At 40.3% G+C, this 22694-nt stretch overlaps 1 protein-coding gene and 1 long non-coding RNA gene across 2 annotated transcripts in view; both read right to left on the bottom strand.

The window, feature by feature from the left end:
- Nha1 (Na[+]/H[+] hydrogen antiporter 1) overlaps nucleotides 1–22694 on the bottom strand; it is a 99380-nt gene that overhangs the window by 66796 nt on the left and 9890 nt on the right. The gene's annotated exons all lie outside the window — the stretch shown is intronic.
- Nucleotides 1770–3464, bottom strand: LOC139988177 (uncharacterized). The gene is made up of 2 exons (XR_011800050.1): nucleotides 2849–3464; nucleotides 1770–1937 (listed from the first exon to the last, which is right to left on the bottom strand). It is a non-coding gene; the product is annotated as an uncharacterized lncRNA (long non-coding RNA).

Raw genomic sequence — 22694 nt, 5'->3', positions numbered from 1 at the left:
TCCCCGATCGTTGATTAACGATCACGCGCCTGATAGGGGAGCCAGCAGATCGTTAACAGAGTCGCGTGACGCTTTGTTTTTCCAGGGAGACTGGCTAACACCTAGCGCCGATATCTCGACAACCGCTTGTCGTCTTCGACACCTTGACCCGCTTTTACCGTCACGATCCTCTCCACCGACGCGCTACAACGCGACAGAGCTTCCTTCGTTCACCTCGTTAGACTTAGAGATTCAAGGTTCGCGATGCCGGTTCTAACTCGCTTCCCCTTCGTTCCTATTTCCTCTGTTCTTTCCTCGTCGATCGTTTCGTCTCTTGCTCCACACCCGTCCAGCAGCTACACTTTCCAGCTATTATCTTTCAACTTCACCGATAATTCTCTCGCTTGTTACCAAAGATCATCGACACGACAGAGCACACGATATACCAAATACGCCCGATAAAAGGTAAAACTCGAACGAAGAGGACTCGCCTTGTTCATTTCCTATCATCGCACAAATTCTTCCGTTTCGACGGAACTTTTGACACTCTTCGAACACGCGTTTCGATTAATATCGTCTGTGTCGCGAGGATAGAATCGATCATTACCGATAATCGCCGCGCACAGAATAATCTAATTAGCCTCGTCGATGCTAGAATCGTGGCAGCTTGGCTGAAAATCTACGTGGAACTGTCGCGCGAAACGCGAACCGTGGAAACGAATATGTACTGTGTAACGAGCACGGTTAACTAGCGACTAAACGCCGCAAAGTGTGCACCGCTACGCTATGTTTATACGAATGGTGGGGCTGGTAAAAAGTGCTGGAACACGGCTAAGGAGGGACAACGTTACGGCTGACGGAATAATTGTTACCGCGTTGCACAGGATGGGCACAGCTGGACACCTCATTGACAGTCTATTCGAGCCTAACCCAGCCGACCTGTCGTGCCCCTGATCGCAACCGTTGCCGCGACGCGACGCGACGCGACGCGACACGACGCCACGCGACGCCACGCTACTCCACTCCACTCCACTCCACTCCACTCCACTCCATGCCACTCAACTTTACTCCACGCTACGGTACGCCACGCCACGCCATGCCGCGCCAAGCCGCGCCGCGTCACGCCGCGCCACTCGTTGATTTAGCAAGATCCGCGAGAATCGCGAAGGAACGGAGGAACGAACGGCCTCGGAATACGAGAGCAGACCGACGATTATAAATTTACCGAGTTTCTGGAGCTGCTCCGTTGGAAGCTTCGTAAAATTGTTCATTGTCAGAGTCACTCGGCTTTGCGATAGTTTGGCGTTTTACGCTCTTCCTTCTACAAGGGCGAAGATAAAAGAACAGACTGTCTTAAATGTCCCTTTTAACCACTGAGCACCGATCTTGCAACTCGCGACTGTCTCTCTCGGTAACGCTTTAACGTCGATGAATTCACGTTTCTTGCCGCACACGGATACTTCTTTTTTTTTTTTTTTTTTTACAAATATCATTCTCGTTTACACGTTGAACGTCGTTACGATGTAACGATATACGAATATTTTCATTTTAGTTGCGCTATATAATATCCACGGATCTGTTTTCTTTGTTTTTTTTTTTTTTTTTTTTCATCAAAGGTTTAAGGGTGTCAAGCGTTTAAGACTTCGAATAGCTAGGAATATTTCAAACGGAACATGGTTATCCGGACGAGTCCTATTAAAACATCTTGTACATCACTTTTCCTATTATATTCCTATATTCTTCCCTTTTTCCCTTTCAACGACAAACCTTCCGATTGTAATTTCTCGTTCTTGTTTTTTCTTTTTTTTTTTTCCTTTTTTTATTAGATACTAATTATAACGCAATCCGGTGTTATTAGATAGTTTATTATCAGACGATGGGACACTTTCTCAAGCGTAAAGCGTGTCCCGATACGTTATCGCTTGTACGTTAGTATACTTCCAAAAGGAAAGCTTTTTCTCTGTAAGAAAAAAAAGAGAAAAAAGAAAAAAAAGAAAAAAAAGAAAAATACCATCGCAAATACCATGTTTCCCGCAATTCGAATCTAAAACTATATTATATGTATTAATGAAATTTGTTCTTTTTTTATTTGTTCGATTTACAATCGATTTGTAAAATAATTTTTCATTTAAGCGTGTCGTTTTTGTTTCGTTAATTCACGAATAAGCGATTTCGTTTTTATCCGCGAAATATGTTCGTTTTTCGATAATGACGCAGTTCGACGTGCTGTAAAGTATTTCGTTATTTAACTATCGGACAAGATAATTCCCTATTTCATTTTTTATTTAAATAAATCGCGTTAGAGATACAGACTTGGTCAGGGTGATTTATATTTGTACGCATGTTGTTCAAAGAAAATCGAGATAGAGACAATTTTTCGCCAACTACCGTTATAACGTTCCAAGATGATCCATCGGCATCTTTTGTTCGCCAATTAAACACGTTTAATCTAATTGGTATTTAAAATAAAAAATCATTTGAAAGTAATCTGTATCAGGACTTGATATAAAGTTAAGTTAATCTTAAGATAAAATTAGTAGATTAGTTGAAAGTGAAAATTATTCGATCCGATCTCTATCTAGATTTAGCATTTCACCTTCGGACAGGATAATTTTTCTTAATCGCATTAAATACACGGTAGTTACTTTCTATATACGCAACGAACTTTTCAAACGATTCGAAATTCTGCTCGACGATGGAACCGTTACGTGTCGAGTTTATCGTTAACTTATCTTCGATATACGCGTCTTATCCATTTATTCCAAAATTCGTCTTTCGAGAGAACAAGTCGTTCGCGCGTTAGTAGAGCGGCGTGAATTCGCTAGTGCCGTTACAGTGGTATTCGCGATATGAAAATCGTTTCCTGTACCAGCTTTCAGAGGTAAGTAGTCAATGTTTTTCGCTAAAAAGTTTCGCCGTAAGGTTTTCGCTAGTCGATCGTATAGAAATTTTGTAACGGTAAAGTATCGCAAGGAGACGCAAAAACTGTTTTCTTCGTCGACGAAAATGACGCTCGAAAGGTGTAACGACTGGGAGAAAACTGTGTAATCAAGCAAGCGTTCTATCTTAGGACGATTAAAAGCACGTTTGTAACGCGAATGAGCCGGCAATTCCAAATCGATACGAACTGTATAAATCGATTGAAATTTCACAGTTTCCTGGCCGTGGTAGACACGCGCCTTTTCAAGGACTTGAGCACAAATACGACACGAATATCGTTTCACACTCACGATAGGTATGTATATTGCGAAACGCGACGTTTCGACAACGGTTCGATCTACTCCGTGCCACTACCCGTTCGCATACTAAAACTTTGCGTCGAAGAAAACTTCGAATTCATCGTCGACGATACCGTTGTGTCGTTACTTCTATATTTGTTTACATGTCGCTCGGTTCTGATCGAGGAGCACAGCTACCTAAAGTCACAGATACCCAAGTACTCGCTGTAATAGTCGGTTCAAAACAATTTAAGGTATATCATTTTAATTTCCTACTTTATTTGATTTAAATAAGTGAAGCGAATAGACTACAAATTCAAACCTATTTACACCGTTATCGATAACACTACTACTGGCCAACGACGATGGTCGATCGAGATATTTTGTTTCGATCGGTTGATTCGTTCGAAACGAGAATCGTTCGAAGGACACGTGATATCGTTGCTATTCGTCCCGTCGTTCGTTCTTCGTTGATGGAAAAGAGAAGCAAGAAGAGAGAAATTTGCCAAACTTATAGAATTGTAACGGTTTGTAAAATCGAATGTCTAAGAAGAAACGATTCGACGATGAATTAGCACGCGGAAACCGTGACTCGAGTGCCGACCTTTTGTCTCTCTGGCAATAAACGGCAAGATCGTTTGGAATTCGAGCGAACTAGAAAAATGCTCGAACCGCGTTTCGCTCTAGTCCGCTTCGATCGTATCGATGATCAGCAACTCGATTTCTATCGGTATCGTAACGAGCCAACGATAACCTAGGTCTCTCCAGAGGCAAGTATTTCCCACGTCGTTCTGATTAATTGCGTTGATTACAGGGGATAATTATTGAGCAGCGGAATGTTACGCGTGCTGTCGCGTGTGGATTAGTCACGATGCCTGACTCGCTTGTCACGTCGTCGTGCGCTTCCTATTCACCGATCGTTCGATCAACGCTTTAACGGCCACGTCATGAAGTCATACGTTTCGCTCAGAAACAAACGCCACGCACTGTGTTTTAACACAGTGCACCGTTGGGTGCAACGATGACCATCGTGGCGTCACAGGAGAAACCGGGGTGGCCGTCAAAGTGTCGATCATCGGGCATATATTACGAAAATATAACGATACTCTACTCTACTCTACTCTACGTAATACGATACCCGTATCCTAGCTAGCATTGAAATTAAAGTATTCAAAACGAAACTGATCGATTTGTACTTTTCGAATAATTTTATCGACTATTCCATTGATCCTTTACTCGTTCGTTCGTCAATTTGATTTCAATTTTTTATTCGTTTCTTTGTTATACGTTATTCGGATTTATTGCAATGTTTCCTTTCCCATCCGCTATTCAAAAAAGAAATTTGTTCATTCGTTATTTTTATATCATTTTTCGATCATCTTATATCTGATATCGGTATTCGCAACTGTTATTTCCGTTTTATTCCAACAAGAATTTTATCTTACCATTGAATTTGTTATATCGAGTTGGTTTTGACTGACAGGAGACAGAGTAATTAACTCGAACAAATTAAAATAAAATTTATCGAAAACGAGAGACGTCTCTGTTTCTCCGTTTTCTTTGAAATTTTTTAAATAATTAACCACTAACGAATAACGAACAACGAACGATTCCCTATAGAGATACAGTTAGCATTCGTTTTTATTTTACTCTTATTCGCTTCGATAGAATGGATTTTTTAGATAATCTATGAGACAATTTCAGTCTCGATTATCCGAGATTAGCGCATACAAGAGTACAAAATTCCATGGAAACAAGCATCGAAGCAGGGAATTTCTTTATCTTGATTTCACCGCCTTTGCTCGAAATAAGGTTAAAGTACGAAAAGACGAACGGTCATGTGCTTATGGTTTATTGCGTTATCGGAATGCGCGTGCGATAGATTTTACACAGACTTTGACAAAAATACTTTGTGCAATCGTAGAAAGCGTACAACATCGTTTGAGAGATAAAATCCGGAATCAGATAGTCGAGTGCCGCGTATATATTACGATAAGAATTAAATTATTCTAATCTGTAATCGGGCCATCTTGAAAAGTTGTGCGATTTTTGTCGTATCCAACTGTAATACGTACACGTGTATCTCGCTCGATATACGTATTATTACCATTATGTTCTTCGTAGCTTTTTCTCTCTCTCTCTCTCTCTCGATAAAAGCTTAAACGCGTAGGAAATAGGATTTTAAAGAATCTGCGTCAACCGAGTTTCGTTCGTTTCATCGAACTCGCTTACTTACGTACAAGGATTTAGAAAATAAAAGAGCGTTACGAACATCCGACCAGTTCTTTCGTTATACGGAATTAAGACGGTTCGAAATAAAAATGTTAAAGGGGTGCACAGGGCAACATCGGCGATATCGTCAACAACGTCAAGTATGTATCATCAAGATGATGGTGTTTCAAGGTGTTTCAATATAAATAAATAGTTGCATCGTCGAATCATATGGTATCGGTTGCTGATTTTTAATCTGTTGATTTAATCGTTGCATGTTCTATATAACGTTAGAAGAAAGATCATTCGAGCGAAGACGACTCTTTTTGTAGCTTCTACACCGTTCAAAGTTATCCGTTATCTATTAATTTTAGACTAAATATGTCTTCCGGTATGTCTTCCGTTTTGTTTTCCCTGTCCTTAGATTTTCTTATCTTTCTCTGCATCTCTTATTCCTATCACGAAATCAACCATTTTGGATATGTTCAGCGACCGAGTTACCCGCGTCTTCTTCTCTTATTAAATCATCGTATAAACAGCGTGGTTTCGTACGTGTGTACATACATATGTATACTTTGGTCGAAAATAAACAATTATCTATCAGTATGTAATCGATAATGTATTTTCTCTTATCTTCCTTTGGAATTCCTATCAACTATCGAACGTGTTACGATATAACAAATTCCATGGTCTTTAAGTTTTAGTTCAAAGTGTATCAATTCTCTCCCCCCCCCCTCTCTCTCTCACTCTCTCTCTCTCTCTCTCCTCATTCTGTTTCCTCTCTCTTAGCCGTTCTCTTAATCGGAAAATCGAAAAAATCGAAAAATGAAAATCGATCGATTCGCGCTATTTTGTTGTTTGTAAATTTCAGCCTCAAAAACCGAATACCACTCGAACAGTCTCGAAAAGGATCGATCCGATCTTCGATTTGGATTTGTTCGTTCGTTCGTTCGTTCGTTCGTTTGTTCGGCAGCGAGCAGCACCGAGGAATTGGAACGATCGTACGATGCGCCGATCGGTGAGTGTTTCGTAAACGTTAATTCGATTGCTTCGAATAACGCAAATCGCAAGTACGGAGGCGTCGCGTGTTTGGCCGTGGTTGATCATCTCGCTAAACGCGCTCGTTTCGCGGTGCGATCCTAACGCGATTAAAGTGGCTATCGTTGCCTAAATTCCGTGTCTAATTGCTTCCGGTCGATAGCAGGTGACACCTAGTCGACGGACCAAGCCGTAGACCAGGGACACAAAAGATGGAAGCGTCGAAAACGACGATGTTCGTGTTGGCAAACGGTCACGACCGATCTAATCCGGTGACGCGATTCGTCTTGCCGTCGAACTGGAACGCGATGCGTGTTCACGGCTCGATCGTACGATATTACGGTCAGCGTTGAAAATTAATTACTCGTCTTTTACGCTTGCCGCGTATCTATCGTGCAACGAGTCACGAAAGTATTCGCGAACGCTGGCGATTAAAACTCGGCGTTTCGCGCACTGTACCGCATTTAGGTCCTTTACTTTTTCTATTTTTCTTTTTCTTTCTTGACAACGTCGCATCGACTTCCGAATCACTGTCGTATATGTAACACGATATACGTCTCTTATCCGATGGTAATCGCGTTACGCATAGAATCGTCTTGATACGGAAGGTTCAAATTTGACGTATACCAACTTCTGCACGATAGGATCGCGTCGATCGAACAAAGAGTTGAGATTCGGAGCGGCAAATGTACCTACTTGCTTGGCGTAGTGGATTAGAGGCGCGAAGAGAGCGTTTAGAACAGTGGTTCTCAAACTTATTTCAGTGAAAGCGGATTTTAGAATATGCAGAGCGTAAAATTTACAACGACAGATACAACTTACAACATACAAGCTTTATCACGGGGCGTGATCTTTGGGAATCGCTGGTTTAGAGTATTCACGATTACGTGATCGAAGGATTCAATACGATTCGAGATTTCACGGATTAACGATCACGAGCTTTATTGCTTCGTTAAACCCAAGCTATCATAGCGGAACAATTTTTCGATGACCACGTTAAATTGGCCGGTTCCATTCTTCTTTTGATCCTATAGTTACCGATATCGACGTTACAGCGGAATAAAATGACCGAAATGCGGCTCGGACGGTGTAATACGCGTTTCGTCGTTGTCACGTTAGGGAGCAGCTACATATCTCTTTTACGCTGTTAAGTAACTACTTAGCTGCTATGACTATAGATACGCAGCGAAATAAACTTCTTAAATATTTGCAAGTGGCAGAATTTAGTGGACGAATTTTATACGTATAACTGACAAAATAATTGTTGACAAAAAGACCGAACCATCGATTTCATCGAGTCGAATAAAATGTATCGAGTCATAAATTAACCGTTATAATAATATAATATAAATAAATTTACAAACTGTTTACAATTTACAAACTAAATATGCAAACTATCGTTGGAACGACGAGATTAATAGTAACGCGTAATATGTTATTAATTCTTTATTTTCGAGGAATTTCTAATTTGAATTTCATGTCCAATTTCATTCGTTCAATAAATTCTATACGGATAGAAATTAATACAGCGTTTGTAGCACCATGTATAATGAAGAATTACGATGATGCTCGTATTGCTTCTATTTGAAAATCTTATTGCATCGAACAGAACAGTGGATACGGATCGATATAAAAACGCGATAAGTCGAATCATATGACCGCAATAATCATTTCTTTATCGGCTCGAAAAGTTCCTCCGGAGGTACGTATTACTACGATTGAAATCTTAATTACACGTTTTTCATCGAATCGATAGTTGTCGATGTGCAAACACGGCCAAGTGCTATCGATATCGGGGGATTTAATAAATCTGTGACTCTGTAGAAAGTGTTTTCGAAAAAAAATTTCATATATTCGTAGATTACTAATAACAATAGCGAATGCTTAAGAGACACTCGTACGACTGCTCGTCGTTTTTCCATTACGGTGTAAAAAAAATCCGAGTGATTTCTCGATTCGATAACGAAACTCGAAACGGAGATACGATACTCTGTACATCTTAATCTTTCTTCGCGCATCGAACAAAGTTTTGTCGATTTTTCCTTTTTCATATTCTCAAAATTTTCATATTCTCAAAATTTTCTTATTCTCAAAATGAGAAACACCTCTGCGCGATACCACCAACATCGATACATCCTTAAAAAATACTAAAGATGCTTCCTATAACCGGTTCGAGAACCGGAAGAACAATTTTGCCAATTTTCCCGAAACTATGCTTTCTCATTTTTCCAGTCCTTTCCACGATCCATATTTCCTGACCGAGACAAACGCATCCCACTTTCAAACGCATATTTCTCCATCGCTGTCGGACGGAACGAACGTATTTCATCGGGCAACGAGTGCACGCGTCGCGAATCGTCGTTCTCCTAATCATGATTTCGCATACCCGCGCGACTGCAGCTCGCGGAAGTCTCGAATTTTCATTCTTCATTAGCCATGAACACATGCGATCGCTGACGCGTATCATCCGCCGATCGAATATTTTACATGCATCCTCGCCTGGATATTCGTAGAAGGCACAGCGAATTTTCTGCGCGTTCTGCGATAGAGGTTAAGCAGCGATTTTTAATTAACGAACGACTACTTGGCGTACGTGTAATTGGACGATAATTGGGAATACTACACAGCGTAGAGGAGGTGATTTTTTTCACGCGGTTAAGACGGGTCTGCCTCTTCGTTTGCAACATTTTTACAAGTTATTATATACTCGAGAAAGCTGTCAATCGTGTATGTACACGTACGAAACACGTACGCGTATAATATATTTTATTCCACGCTATCTACGATATAGTTTTTTTTTTACATGGGATCGCTTCTATCTGTTTGCGCGATGCCTTCCCATTTTCGGCTTTACCATGTACGGTTGAGAAGTTCATCTTAGAATGGATAATAAATTTACTCGCTGACTCGAGTATTTCCCCCTTTATGGCGATGCATACATAAAATTTTAGCACAGGCACACACGTGCCATTATCGTTTATTCGTTTATTCGTTTATTCGTTATTTATCATTTTTATTTTTATTCATATCCGAGCGTATGGCCCGTATTATTCGAACATTCGTTGTTAACCGTTAACCGTATAGACAGAAGAAAGAATAATTTCGTTGCCAGAATAAGTAGGATAGATAAGCTTCTTTAAAAAATTCGTTCGATTGAAATTTAACTTTTTAAGTGGATAACTCGTCGCGAACAACTAATAATAACAATGAAATCGGTAACAACGAAATTGTTATTGAATCTACCGAATGTAACGTAGTTACGCATTAATCGTACGTACGTGATACAAGATTACATATGTTTGGATCGCTACACGATCTCATCCGTCAAATCCAAAAGAATTTTTATCGTTGCTGAGGTTACAACCTGATTGCAGAAGGACTTATCGAGACTTGTCCGAGAGGCCGGTATTTATTTCACACACAGTCCTTAAACGTTGAACGAATCTGGACGATGTTGCAAAGTGGCAAGATACTCGAGGAAATGAATTCGATTTACGATTCGCGATTCTGGATTCTGTTTCACGAGTATCAATATCGTTGCTGATAAATTTCAATAGCGAAGTAATCCGTTGCACTATGCTCAAATTTTAAGTTCATAAAATGCTCGTACTCGTTGAAAAATCCTATTCTCAAGTTGCGTCACTTTCGAAACAAGAACGTTTGGGGAAAAACGAAATCGGATATTCAAAGTTTCAAATTTTTCAAGCTAATTTCAAAAGCAGATCGTCCCTAAAGTGGCGACAGTTTCCATACATTTCGCTCCATCCATTGCAAATTGTTCTCTACGAAAGGAAACGACATACGTAAATTCTATCGGTGTCTAACTTTCAGCGAGGAAGGGGACTTTCCGTCAAGCGGTATTGCCGCTTTCGTCGACTCGAGATGTCGTCTCGGAGGTACAACGTGGGTGTTGTCCGGACAGAGTTCGTTCGATCGACGAACTTGCCGATCATCGCGAGCGACGGCCCTAAAGAAGCAGGCTTTCTGACAGGCAGTCCGTCATCTTCCGCGTTTGAGCTTCGGCTCGCGAATTTTCGTCCTTCGTCGGGCATTCCACGGTCACGACTCCGACAGTCGACACGACGCGACGCGACGCGACGCGACGCGACGCGACGCGACGATAGCAGTCACGCGAGAATCGTTCGTCGTTCGTCGTACACACGGCCGAACGGACGAACGGATGAACGTGGACGGAAGATGAGACGAGGGTAGGAGAGAGAAAGAGAGGGACGAGGTCGAAGATGGCATTGGAATTGCAAATATCCCTCTCCCACGTTTCTCTCATCTCTGTGATCTATCTTTTTGCTCCTCGTCCGGTCGCTCGGACTGACCCTTCAACGCACATGCGACTCGTATCGCGAATGATCGCGGTCGGAACAATTACCGATACGAGTCGACGAATATATACGTTATACGATGTTGCTTGCGTTGATCGATCGTAATATCGGATGACTTAATCTTGAAAACGAAGCCTCGGATGAAAAAATCCTATTCTACGTTTCGTTCTTGCGTTTTCCCGAATAATCGCCTCGTGGCCGCTGCTTCTATCCGTTATTCGTTCGGACCTTGTATGTAGTTTCCAACACGCGTTACAAAATATCTTTAGCGGATTATCGATCTTTCTTGTCCCCGTCTCTAGCAGAATCACGAGAGTCGTCAGCAAGAATCGAACGCAGATGCAAATCGAAACAACTCGGTATCGTTTGACGTGAATTATCGAAATTTCCGAATTTCCTCGCAGGAAGCGTGCTTAGTTTGGTTTGATAAACGCGATCAGACGTTGGGAAACTTTGACTTCCAAACTACGAAACTCTCGTAATACTTTTAGATGAAACGTATCTTTCTTGCTAGTACTATGCGAAGACGTGAATTTATTTTTCGAAATATTCTTCCGGAATTTCAAATAGCTTTGAACGCGGGAAGAAAATTTCCATGTTTGCGAAATAGTCGTGAAAAGTCGGTGAAATTATTTTCTCCTCGTCGAGATAGAAAAAGAGCATTAAGACGTTAAGAGAATGCTGTAATTAAAAACCGAAGGAAATGGAACGATCTTTACCTTTGAAAATACTTTTAAAGCAAAAAGGTTGCGTAAAGGGTCGCGAATGTAGCGCGTGTAGCAACGAATGTTCCTTGGCACGCGAGAGACGTGCCCACTCTAAATAGAACGAAGCTCGTAGTTGAATCTTATTTCGTTACTGTAAACTTTATCGATACCTGCTTGATCCTCGTCGCGACACACGTGGCTCTGTATCTCGAGCTAGCACCGTTTTATCCGAAATTTCTGCAGAATACAGTACGTTTCTTACAGTTGGAGCATGTAACGATATCGACGTATAAACTCTTAGCGTCTACGGACGAGTCTTACGGTTTTTCTCTTAACGCTCGTTGTAAACGTACTCCTTCCCGCGGAGAGAAAGCTTTCTTCCTGTCAGTCGTACTCGGAACGAGACGAACCGCGTAAAAAAGATTCGAGTGGTATGCGTACATTTGTATCCTTACAACCGTTATATAGGATATAGAAGAGAAACGGTAAAATTAGACACGCGATATTTTTTTCTCTACGAAATTTTAGTTCTCGTTTCGTTCTCGTTTGCGTGTTTAAATTATATTAAGAGTTCGGAAAGAATACGCTAGTTCTATAAAGCTGTTTAAAGATATTTATATAGAGATATTTAAAGAGACACGTGGGCCTATTCCCTCATTATCCACTGTACGTATTTACACGCATTAAGACCTTTTCAAACTATGTCTTTTTCAGCGTAGAATCCTGCATCCGTTCAATTTATTCGCGAAACAAAGAATGCTCTTGATAATAGTATTAAAATTTAATCTTCCAACGTTCGCGAACTACGATCTTCAATTTCAATTCTACAAAATCAAACAGACGCAAGTTACAGCGCGATCTAAGGAAATGGAAGAGGGGAGATTTTGCGCGATAAGCGACAGACAATGCGATTAGGTACGAAATACTGTACAATTATTGCTTTTATAACAGGTTCGGCAACAGAGTTGGAAAAGTGACGACTATACTGCCGAGGTCGGTAACTTCGTTAAGAGGTGAGCACCCCGACATCGTAGTTGTTGCTAACAAGTTTTAACACCGAGCAAAACTCGTCTGTGAGATTGAAATTGCAGCGAGACTGTAGCCGAGGCAGAGAGAGAGAGAGAGAGAGAGAGAGTTGGTCGATCGAAGATTTTTTTCCAACGTCGACTAACTGGCTCTCGTTCGCTCTTCCATGATAATCGATATTCCGAGCAGACTAGATGGCTATTTAAAAAAATGTCCGAATTAAATACTCTTCGGTACGACGTATACGATAGTATGTACGTGTGTTTTTATTTTTTATGCTAACGGAGAAGAAAATTAAGACGCGAGTATCTTGATATTTAATCGTCCACGTGCCGTTTAACGTTCCGTTAAATCTTTTGGCAATCTAGATTTTTGTAAATTTGTTAACAAATGTTATCAACGTTGTGTCGTATCTCGTCGTGTTTCCGTAGAAAAGAAACGAAATGAAAACGATCGAAATTTCTAAAATTTTATCTGCTGCCGCTATTTTTACTTTCCGTCGTACAAGCGCTTATACGTTTCCGAAATAAGACAGCAATGCCCTTTACACTCTGCGAATGTTCGCGCGTTATTCGACGAACATCAGCGCGCGAACAAAAATGTACACACGTAACAGCATTAGCAGGCTGTTTATCCGAATACCGAACAACGTGCTAAAACTTGTTCCGATAGTGTTAATTAGAAATTATGCGTTTCGTGAGAAACGGATACTGCATAACATATATATGTATGTGCTTCTACTTTCCTTTTTCTTAACGTCATAGTCATAATGCCAGAAGGATTTGTCTTTCAAGAAAATATACCAATCTACCAAGTACATGGATCGATGTCACTCTCGAATAGGCCAAACTGATAGTGAAACTCGCGTCGAAATAATCATGATGTTGACGCCATCGCGATTCTTTCACGCGTTTTCGAAACGCTTCGAAACTCGATATCGCCTCGCGATTTATCGCAAGACATCGTGACACGAGTTATCAGCCGTTCGAGCATGCGGATCGAAACTCGGCGAAATGCAGAAGACGCCTAGTATCGAATCGAAAGGAAAAAGCGTGAGTAAGGTGACGAGAGCGAAGGTGGTCAGCGCAGAGTGCAGTTGCAGCTGGTTCGCCTCGAATTAGCCTAAAAGCTCGGGGCAACGGGCACGCGATAACACCGGGGAGCACAGCTCGGTCTCGTATATCACCGAGAGATAAAGGGCTGGCCAGACAGCGACGAAAAGTATAGCGGTTTCGGCGACGACCTTCGGATAGCCGGTGTGTGCAGCTGCCGCGCACCACGATCATTCGATCTGTTAGCAAGACGGACAACGGAGAAATATTACGGACGTCGGTGGAACACTCGCCCCTCTTTATGCTACGGGTACTGTATTCGGTAAAGGGTCGTACGGTGAGGAGAACGAGCAACCTGAGTTGCCAGCGAAATGACTCTCGTAGATTTCGATGGATTTAGAATGGAAATGGCTGTATCGATAACGATATGCAATTTATTATTCGGGAAATGCCTGCGAATTATCGTTTTCTTTTTCCTACGAGGCTCGATCGTCGTCGCTAGAAATATTTGGATAATCGAATTAAGAAACTTTGATTCGATAAAAAGTCTAACGTTTTCGAATCGGAATAGAAATGGAATCAGAGCGAGTGGAATTGTTCTCAGGTTTCTCTATAACTATCGAGTCCGGTAGTATATTCGATACGGTACTGTATCCGACCGAAACGTATAACCACCAATGGCGTAAATAAATATAAGTTCGAAAACTAGCGCAGTTTAATATTTCTTTTCGAGAGAGCGGTCGAGTGGCGACGTACGGCCACTCCTTTCGGACGTTCCACGAGTAGAATACGATTCGATAAAAATAATTTTACCCCGAATTTCAAGGTACAGGTGAATCGGGCGTTTTCATAAACATAGGTTTACACGGACGTTCGTCGATCCAGAGACGCAGAGTCGCGCTGTAACGGTGATGGTGATTCGAGACAAATCATTTTCGAACAACCAATAAATCGGAACGAAATAAAAAAGATTGAAATTCGTGAGACAACCGACGAGACGGTTCAGTATGCGATAAATTAAAGTCACGTTATCGTTGTAACGTTACAACATCGTTTTCACAAAAACCGTAAGCGGATATGAAATTATGAAAGTTACGAACCGTGAACTTTTATACAAACTTCGCGTAACGACCATGACGCTTTTATCTACGTCGTAACTTAAATAAATCATTGCTCTAAACAAGAGATAAGAAATTCATATAATAATTTACATATCGTACAGTGAAATATAGAAACAATTCAGAGTCTCATTCGCACATAGATAAGTAGGTAGGTAGGTAGGTAGGTAGGTATGAAATAAAGAAAAAGCAATTCTCTAAGTATTTATTTTCGAATTACTTGTTCAGACGTGTGCAGAAAAAGAAGAAATCTTTATGCAAGATTCATCGTGGACACAGGCAACAGTTTCATGGTCGTTTGCCAGAATTTAAGAGATAGAAGGTTCGACACAGCCGACCGTGTTAATTAAGTTTTCCTTCAAAATTTTATATTTCTTTTCGGCCAACTCGGCTCTCGGAAAGCGCGATGGCACGCCCAAGTTAAAACGTATTTGCTATTTCCACAATTGGTCTCGTGCCTCGGGTTAGTAAGTTTCCAACAAATACAGTCGATATTATTTTATGTAATCTGTTAGCCACTGGCGTTAATTAATTTCTCGATATTCGTTCGGCCGCTGATTTGAAACGTCGTAGTTTTGTAAGTTCGTGCTAAAGCAGGGTGGCTGTTGGATATTTCGCTGTTGCAGCTGTTGCGCTTTGTAATTATTCGGCAGATAGGAGAATCGGTAAAAGAGAAAGTACGGTAAGACAGATCGTGGAAAATGGAGCTGGAATTTCTCCTCCGTTTCGTTGCAGGCCAGAGAGGAACATTTGTAATTAGTAAAGTTTGAAATAATTGTCCGGAGAGAAAGCAGTATTTTGTTGCAAGAAAAAGAAAGAATTTTCTTTCTTTCGTTTCGTATTTCTTCGCGTCGAGAATATAAAACGATTATAATATTTTACTTACGGCAGATAATTTTGTTTTTTCGTTTGCTGATGAAAAATGGCTCGGCTTTGTCTTTTTCTTCGAGCGTAATTCTCTTGCTCTTTTCTTCGAACGGTTTAACGGTCATCGGACCCGAAAATATCAAATTTACCGCGTCTCTTAGAAATTCCTTCGTCTCTGTTTTATTTCACCTTTATGGCGATTGTTTCGGCTTTACCAACGCCTTTATTTATAAAACTATATTTCTTACGATTTCGAATAAGCTGCGAAAACGTTGATTCTGACTTCTTCGTGTTTCTTCCGTTGGCAAAAGTACGCTCTGTGCGATTCTAATTAAAGCGGACAATTGCTTTTTACATCGATAAAAATTACAAAACATCCTTGATCGTTCGTACGATCTTCGTCACTTCTAAACACGTTGTACACTACGTGTACATACGTACTCTGATCAGTCTGAAACGAAACGCGTAACACAGCTGTAAACGAAACGGACGACTCGGCTATCGGGTGCATAACTTTAAACGCGTTTATCTCGAAAAGTAGTTTTCGCGCGTTAACCTCTTCTTACGCGTTTGGCGCGTCATATATGATTTATAAATACGTTTTAGACGGTTCAACTTTAGAAGTTTGAAAAGAAAAACGTTACTGCGACTCGAGTTCCAAAGCGTATACGTATAACGCTTCTGGTAGACAAGCATCATGGTGATTTACGCTAGCCGATCGTTCAACGCGTATACAACTTTAGGTATACCTTTACTTAGTAAGTAAAGCCAAGAATCGGGATATCAAAACTTTGTTGCCACGGATTTAAACATCTCTGATATCTAAGTTAGCAAACGCTCGGAGAGAGCCGTTCAAATTTCTATAAACGCACGAACGAACGAAGAATGAAAATCGGCAGGATACGCTAGAAGAGGAAAAGAAGAAGGAAGAAGACAGAGAGGAAAGAACAGAAAGGCCGATGCAACGTATTATCCCGTTAATCAACTGTCCGTGGTTCTCGTGACGAGGCGAGCGATTTAACGAGCCACGTCGTTATACACATGGCACAGCCGCGCACGCGTTCCACCGATAATCATGCCCGGGAATTATTCCTTCTCTCGCGATCGTTCTGTCGCGGACTTCCGCTAACGTCTACTACCAATTATTATTAGTTCTCATTATCGCGACCACGAAAATTTTCCCGACAAGAGTTATTTTTTACTCGGTCGGATCCGCGCAACACGCGCGCACGGCCGGCCACTCGATTTTTTTCTTCCATCCCTTGCCTTTAATAACCTATATTTTTTCCGGCGATAATGCGACGGAAAAATATGCTTGCGATTTATTTGTTGAAGCACGAGCGCCAAGTGGCGGGCAAATATAAGGGTACGAGGAAAAATGGACAAAGAAGATGAAGGGGTAAGGGGGAGAGGGATAAGGATGGAATAAAGTATCCGTGGAAATATTACGTACTTGAGAAATTCATTAGTAATTATATATACGCGAGAAATATATAATTAGCATGTACGTGATAAACAGCGTGAAAAGCTACTCGAAACTTTGAAATTTATCGGTAATCGTTACGTTGATCAGGCTTTTTTCGCAGCCAAAAACGAGACTACGGGAACAACGAATATTTTCTGAACCAATGATTTACGAATAATGATCGAAATAGGAGAAATCGATTAACGTTATTAACGCATACTGAAATCAACGCATAAAGCAACACTGGTGAAAACGTTCTTCGCAAGAACGTAATAGAAACAGCGACGTTGCATAATAGAAAAAAACTTGCGAACAAATAGAATTGTCGGTCGACCGACAGAATCCTGCGTTAAAAAAGCTATCCAAGGATGATATTGTAGGAGCAACTAATTTTTTAGATCGTTAGAAAGACGATTGGAACTTCAAATATTGAATAAGATCAAAGTTTCTTTGTCGCGAATGGTCGCACGTGACTATTCACGCATCGGTTTACGATATGTTTAGACGCGAAGACTTCGTGACGCGGAACGAAGTATTTGAATACCGGAAAGAAGTGGTTATCGAGTGGCGTGTGCGTGATGTTTTAAATCGAATTAGAAAACATCGCGGTTTGAGTTGTTAATTAGGAACGTTTCTGATTATGCTAACCAGCTGGTGTTGGTCACATGGAACGATGATATTGTTTTGAAGAAGATCGTAGTGTCATTTGCACGTCAGATTTTGAGAGGAAGAAAAGCGTTTTAAGTACTGGAAAAAACTAGTTTTACGAAGGCCTTGTCACGAGACTACTTAGATCGCGTTAGAAATCTGCATAGTTTGATCTTCTGATTTCGAACGTGTACACAGGTGACAACGCGAAGCAAAAAGGAACATTTTAAAATAATTAGTAAGAATGTTCGGGAATGGAGTTATAGCTGGAATATAGAATTGTACGAATACTGGAAAAAAAAAAACTAATTTATCAGGTTTCACGAAAAAGTACGGTGTCTATCGAAGACGTTTATTGCTCCAGTTTACAGATATACGACGTAAACAGACGATTACTCGTCGGCAACGTCATATAGAAATAAGGATGACATCGTTGAATCACTGTTTCGATGAAAATTGCATATATTCGTTATTATTAATGTATTCGTTTCATTCGAACACATCTTTATGAACAAGGCAAGATAAAACCATTATATGTTTCTTACGTAGCACATATTACAAAATAATTAAGTACAACAATGGAGATAATCTCTGTAGCGTTAGACAAAATTGTGTCTACGTAATAAACTTTATAGTACGTTTACAGCACGTTCGTTTAATTTCTTTTTCTACCGACAGTTGCTTGCGAGAAAGAAAGAATGTTTATTGATCACGGTTCCTCGCTTCGATCTGAAAGACAGTGAACATACAAGCGAATTGCTTAACGTATCGTAATTAACGTATTATTATAATATACGTGTGAGTAATAACAAAATATGCCAAATAAATAAACTAAGATGTTAAAAGATGTTATCGGCATATTATACGTCATCGTTAAAAGTTTACGGTCCTCCTCTTTTCATATGCGATTCGATTCTACAAATCCACTGCGTATTACGTTTACATTATTACGATACGTTTGATCGTTGTACGTATCTGTTCTAAGAATTAATTTTGTCAATGTTCGAATTTTTACGTTTGCTGTCTTAACGGTAAAGGAATAAAAATTTAACAGAAATGGAAGAAGGTTAAAGCTAGAAATCCAATTAAAACGAAAGCATTATAAAAAAACCTAAAAACAGAAATGTTTTTTTTTTTTTTTAATTTAAACGTAATTGCTACAAAGTTTAATGCTACTTTTTTGGAACGTCGTTAACACGGTTTCGTCGGAGATATTAGATGTGCACGTTGATCGAAACAGCGAAAAGTAATTTTAAGTCAATATCGCGAGCCACCGATTAGATACGTGACAATAACTTCGATTAACGCGGTAAATTCAATCACCGAAGCAATTCGAGCAGTCCCCGTCCAAATACGGGCTCGCTTTATGGACGTATATCCTTTTTCTAACCTATCGACGCGTACGCCGGACGTGGGGTCAAGGTTTTTCAACGAGAGTTTTGCGGGGAAATCTGCCGCGCGTTCAAATTTCTTTGCGGCACTTCCTTCGTAAACGTTACACGTAACCTGCAGTGGAGATTGTTTCCCCTACGAGCCAGGAGATTAAACCCGCCTGATAGAAAAATGACAAAAACGTTCGTCCTTTGGAACGAAGGTTGCGAGAACGTTGAATTTTATCGTATTAAATTTTAGTCGCAATTAGAAAAAAAATTAAAAAAAAAGATTAGAGAAGATTGGAGAAAAAGCAACACGGGTAACTTTTCTTTCAATTTTGTATCGATTAGGAAGTAACGATTGTGAAAAATATGGTAATTATCTGCAAAAGATATTTACGAAATATATTAGAGAATAATGAAGAGTATCCGACGAAGCACTGATATATTAGGTTACATTGTTTATCATAATAGGAATCGCGTATTATACGATTAATCTATACGTACATACATCGTAATAAGAATTTACGCTTTCCAGTATCCGAAGGATTTTCCAACGATGCTTGTATTATTTAACTCGAACAACGATATAACGAGTCAGCTTTAACGTCCTCTCCTTCTCTTTCCATCTCTTTCTTTCTCCTTTCCGGAATAGAAATAAATAAGAGTATGCGCTAGTACAAATTTTCCCTAAATATGTTTTTACTCCAACACACGCATAAAGCGTAGAAGCGAGCGGAGCAATTAATGAATTCTTCGTTAAACGGGGAACGCGTTTAACCTCTTAAACGAGAAATTATGCGAAGCGAGAGGTACGCGTATAGCCGACCCGTACACCCGTTCCATTTTTTTCTTCTTTCGTATTTTGCTCGCGAAACAGTTACCTTGGATGCTCTAAGAGCGAAGGAGCAGTTGTACGTACCACTTACTCGTAATGCCGCTCTATTTTATAGGACCCCGACTTTCTTGTCATTTTTCTGTGACGAGGAAAGAAAAAGAGAAAAGATACAGAATCTTGGCGTTAAATTAAAAAATGCAAATGACATTTTTATTCTTCCGATTGCCTCTAAAAGCCAAATGTATTTCTTTGTTCGCGTCTATCGTTACACAGGATGTCTATAAATTTCTGCCATTCGAGATAAGTGTCAAGCGATAAATGATACGAAAAGGTATAAGAACGGTGATTTATTGTTTTTTATGTAGATGGCGACGATGCAAGTAAAAATATTCAAGCTTACTTGGAGGTGGTTGCATCGTTTAAGCAGGGTCGCCATATTTTTGTCGAAGCGTAAATCACACGATGAAAGAGCAACAAAATACGAATTGAAAATGCTACTTTTCAATGGCATTGAATCGATACAAGGTTGCGATAAAGAAGAGAGGATGAAACTGTCGATGAAACGGACAAGTTTGAACTTCTACGTAATTACTTACGTTTCGTATTTTTATTCTCTATATACCCGGTTGCTATATACTCTCGGCTAGAAAATCAAAGGATGAGAAAATTTTCGTCAAAAACCGTTAATTTTTGAACTGTTATAGCTTGGTAGAGAAAAATCACACGACGATTCACTCGGGGTCGTTTCGACGGGCAAAGTTTCTACATTCGCTTCGCCAGTTTGATCTCGCTCGAACATGTTTTTACACTAGCTAGCAAGCGGGGCGGCAAAGCGAACGTTGCTTTCTTTCGCGAAAACTTTATAGAATCGAACGATTCCACCTTCGCCATGTTTGAACGATTTTTTCTTGCGACTCTAATCACCGTGAATTAAAAATCAAAAACTCTGGTCCGTGATAATTCTTCGGGGTTTGTTTCGAACGCAGAGACGCGCGCCAACGGCAACCCAGAGTACACCACCGGTTAGACAACGAGAAGTTGCACGGTTAGACTTGCCTTTCCTATGTATACGTTCAGCATGTATAATCAATGTATGTACCTAATGCGAGCGCACAAAACACACGCTTCTGGTTCTGTAAAATTTTGGACAAAGAAAGTCATCTTTATCTCGCTGGATACAAATTATGCGCTACGCTTACAAAAAATATGCTCGAAGAAAGTCGATTTAGCGAGGCGAAATCTCGTGATTCTCTAACTTTGCTATTTAATGTATATGCTTCGATTTTTGCTTAACAAATTAAATTCCGTTTGTCGTTATAACGCAGAAATACACGAAACGGACGATATTTTCTTGCAACGATACTTATCGGCGAAAGTTTATAACGTAGGTTGTACGTAATGAGATGCAGCTGCATCTGGAAAATTTTCCATCGAATGTTCGATAACGTATACAGTCGGAGTCTGATAGAATTCGCACCGCGCCCATCGTAGAAGCACAAGTGCCATATGGATAATTTCTCGTATAACTTGAAACAGCGCGTTATCATCGCGTGTATCGTATAGTGTGAAATATCTAGCGCGTAATTCCGATCAATTGCAATTTTTTCACAATTTCTTTTACACGTTATCCGACAAAGCTTCAAAAAGAAATAGAGCGAAATGTTTCGCAAAGCAAGATGTTTCGCTGAAACGGTTTACGACTTGTTACTGGTGCTAAATACACGTAAAACATATAAGAAAGAAATTAAAGTTACGCGAGAAAATTGTTAATTGCAATTTTTACGCGAATATCGATGCGTGTTTTAAACGTTGAACGACCATTGCTGTTTCAATATATGTTGGTCTGGTTGACAAAACAAGAAAAATAGAACATTTACCGGTTGAATTTCATTGTTTGGTATAGTTAGGTATGGTATTATATTAGACCCAAGACTCGACGGATCATCTAAAGTACGTATAAAGTCATCATACGAGTATAATTCCAGCTATTTCGTCATTTTTCTATGTATGTCAACAACGAGTGCATTTAGAAAAAGCATACGATGACGTTTTGCGTTAGCAAGTTCGAAGGACAATTATCGTTCGCTGATTCGCAACGACCATTTCACACGACGTTGTGCTTGTAATACCGAATAAAGAAGAGATTCGTGACCTAGAGAATCTCGGTTACATTTGTCACAAATGTTATCCCTCCCTTCTTTCGTCGATGCGTCTCGAGTTCTCTTCTTCCTGTGAGTTACGTCGAAACCACGATAATGACGACTAATTGACACTGACGAAGGCTATTCGCGGACCAAGTCGAGAATCGTACAAAATCTCTGTGACGCGTTCCTTCCGAGCATTCTTGGACGCATTTGTTCTATTGAAAAAGATGATTTTCCACGAATTTTATCAAGAGTATGTGAAAAATATGAATTATATTCGCGTATTATGTATTCAATTATACGGACGCGTTATACCGTGGACAGGATGGAAAAATGTAACTGTAAAAACCAGCGCAACGTGATTCTACCTACGCGCTTTCGGATCCGTGGAGATTTGTAAAAACAGTAGCTTGAAATTCATGGTCAAATCTTTCTTCGTTCCATCGTATTCTACTTGTCGCGAGGATAAAATGTCCGAAAGGTGTCGTGCACATCGACCGTTCTCTTGGAAAAAAACGACAAAGTTTCAATAATTTGGTGATACGGCGCGGTGACGCTCGACCGCCGCGTACTCGCTCGACGAACATCAAATTTCTGCGTTATTTCGTTCGTCGCTTCTCACGCGGGAAACAAATTTTTATATATCAACCGCCAGATTATCTCGTTTCCCTTG

Source organism: Bombus fervidus, chromosome 6 (genome assembly GCF_041682495.2).
Source record: "Bombus fervidus isolate BK054 chromosome 6, iyBomFerv1, whole genome shotgun sequence".
Taxonomy (NCBI): domain Eukaryota; kingdom Metazoa; phylum Arthropoda; class Insecta; order Hymenoptera; family Apidae; genus Bombus; species Bombus fervidus.
Note: the sequence above shows the minus strand (reverse complement) of the source record. Positions and strands in the feature narration are given on the sequence as shown.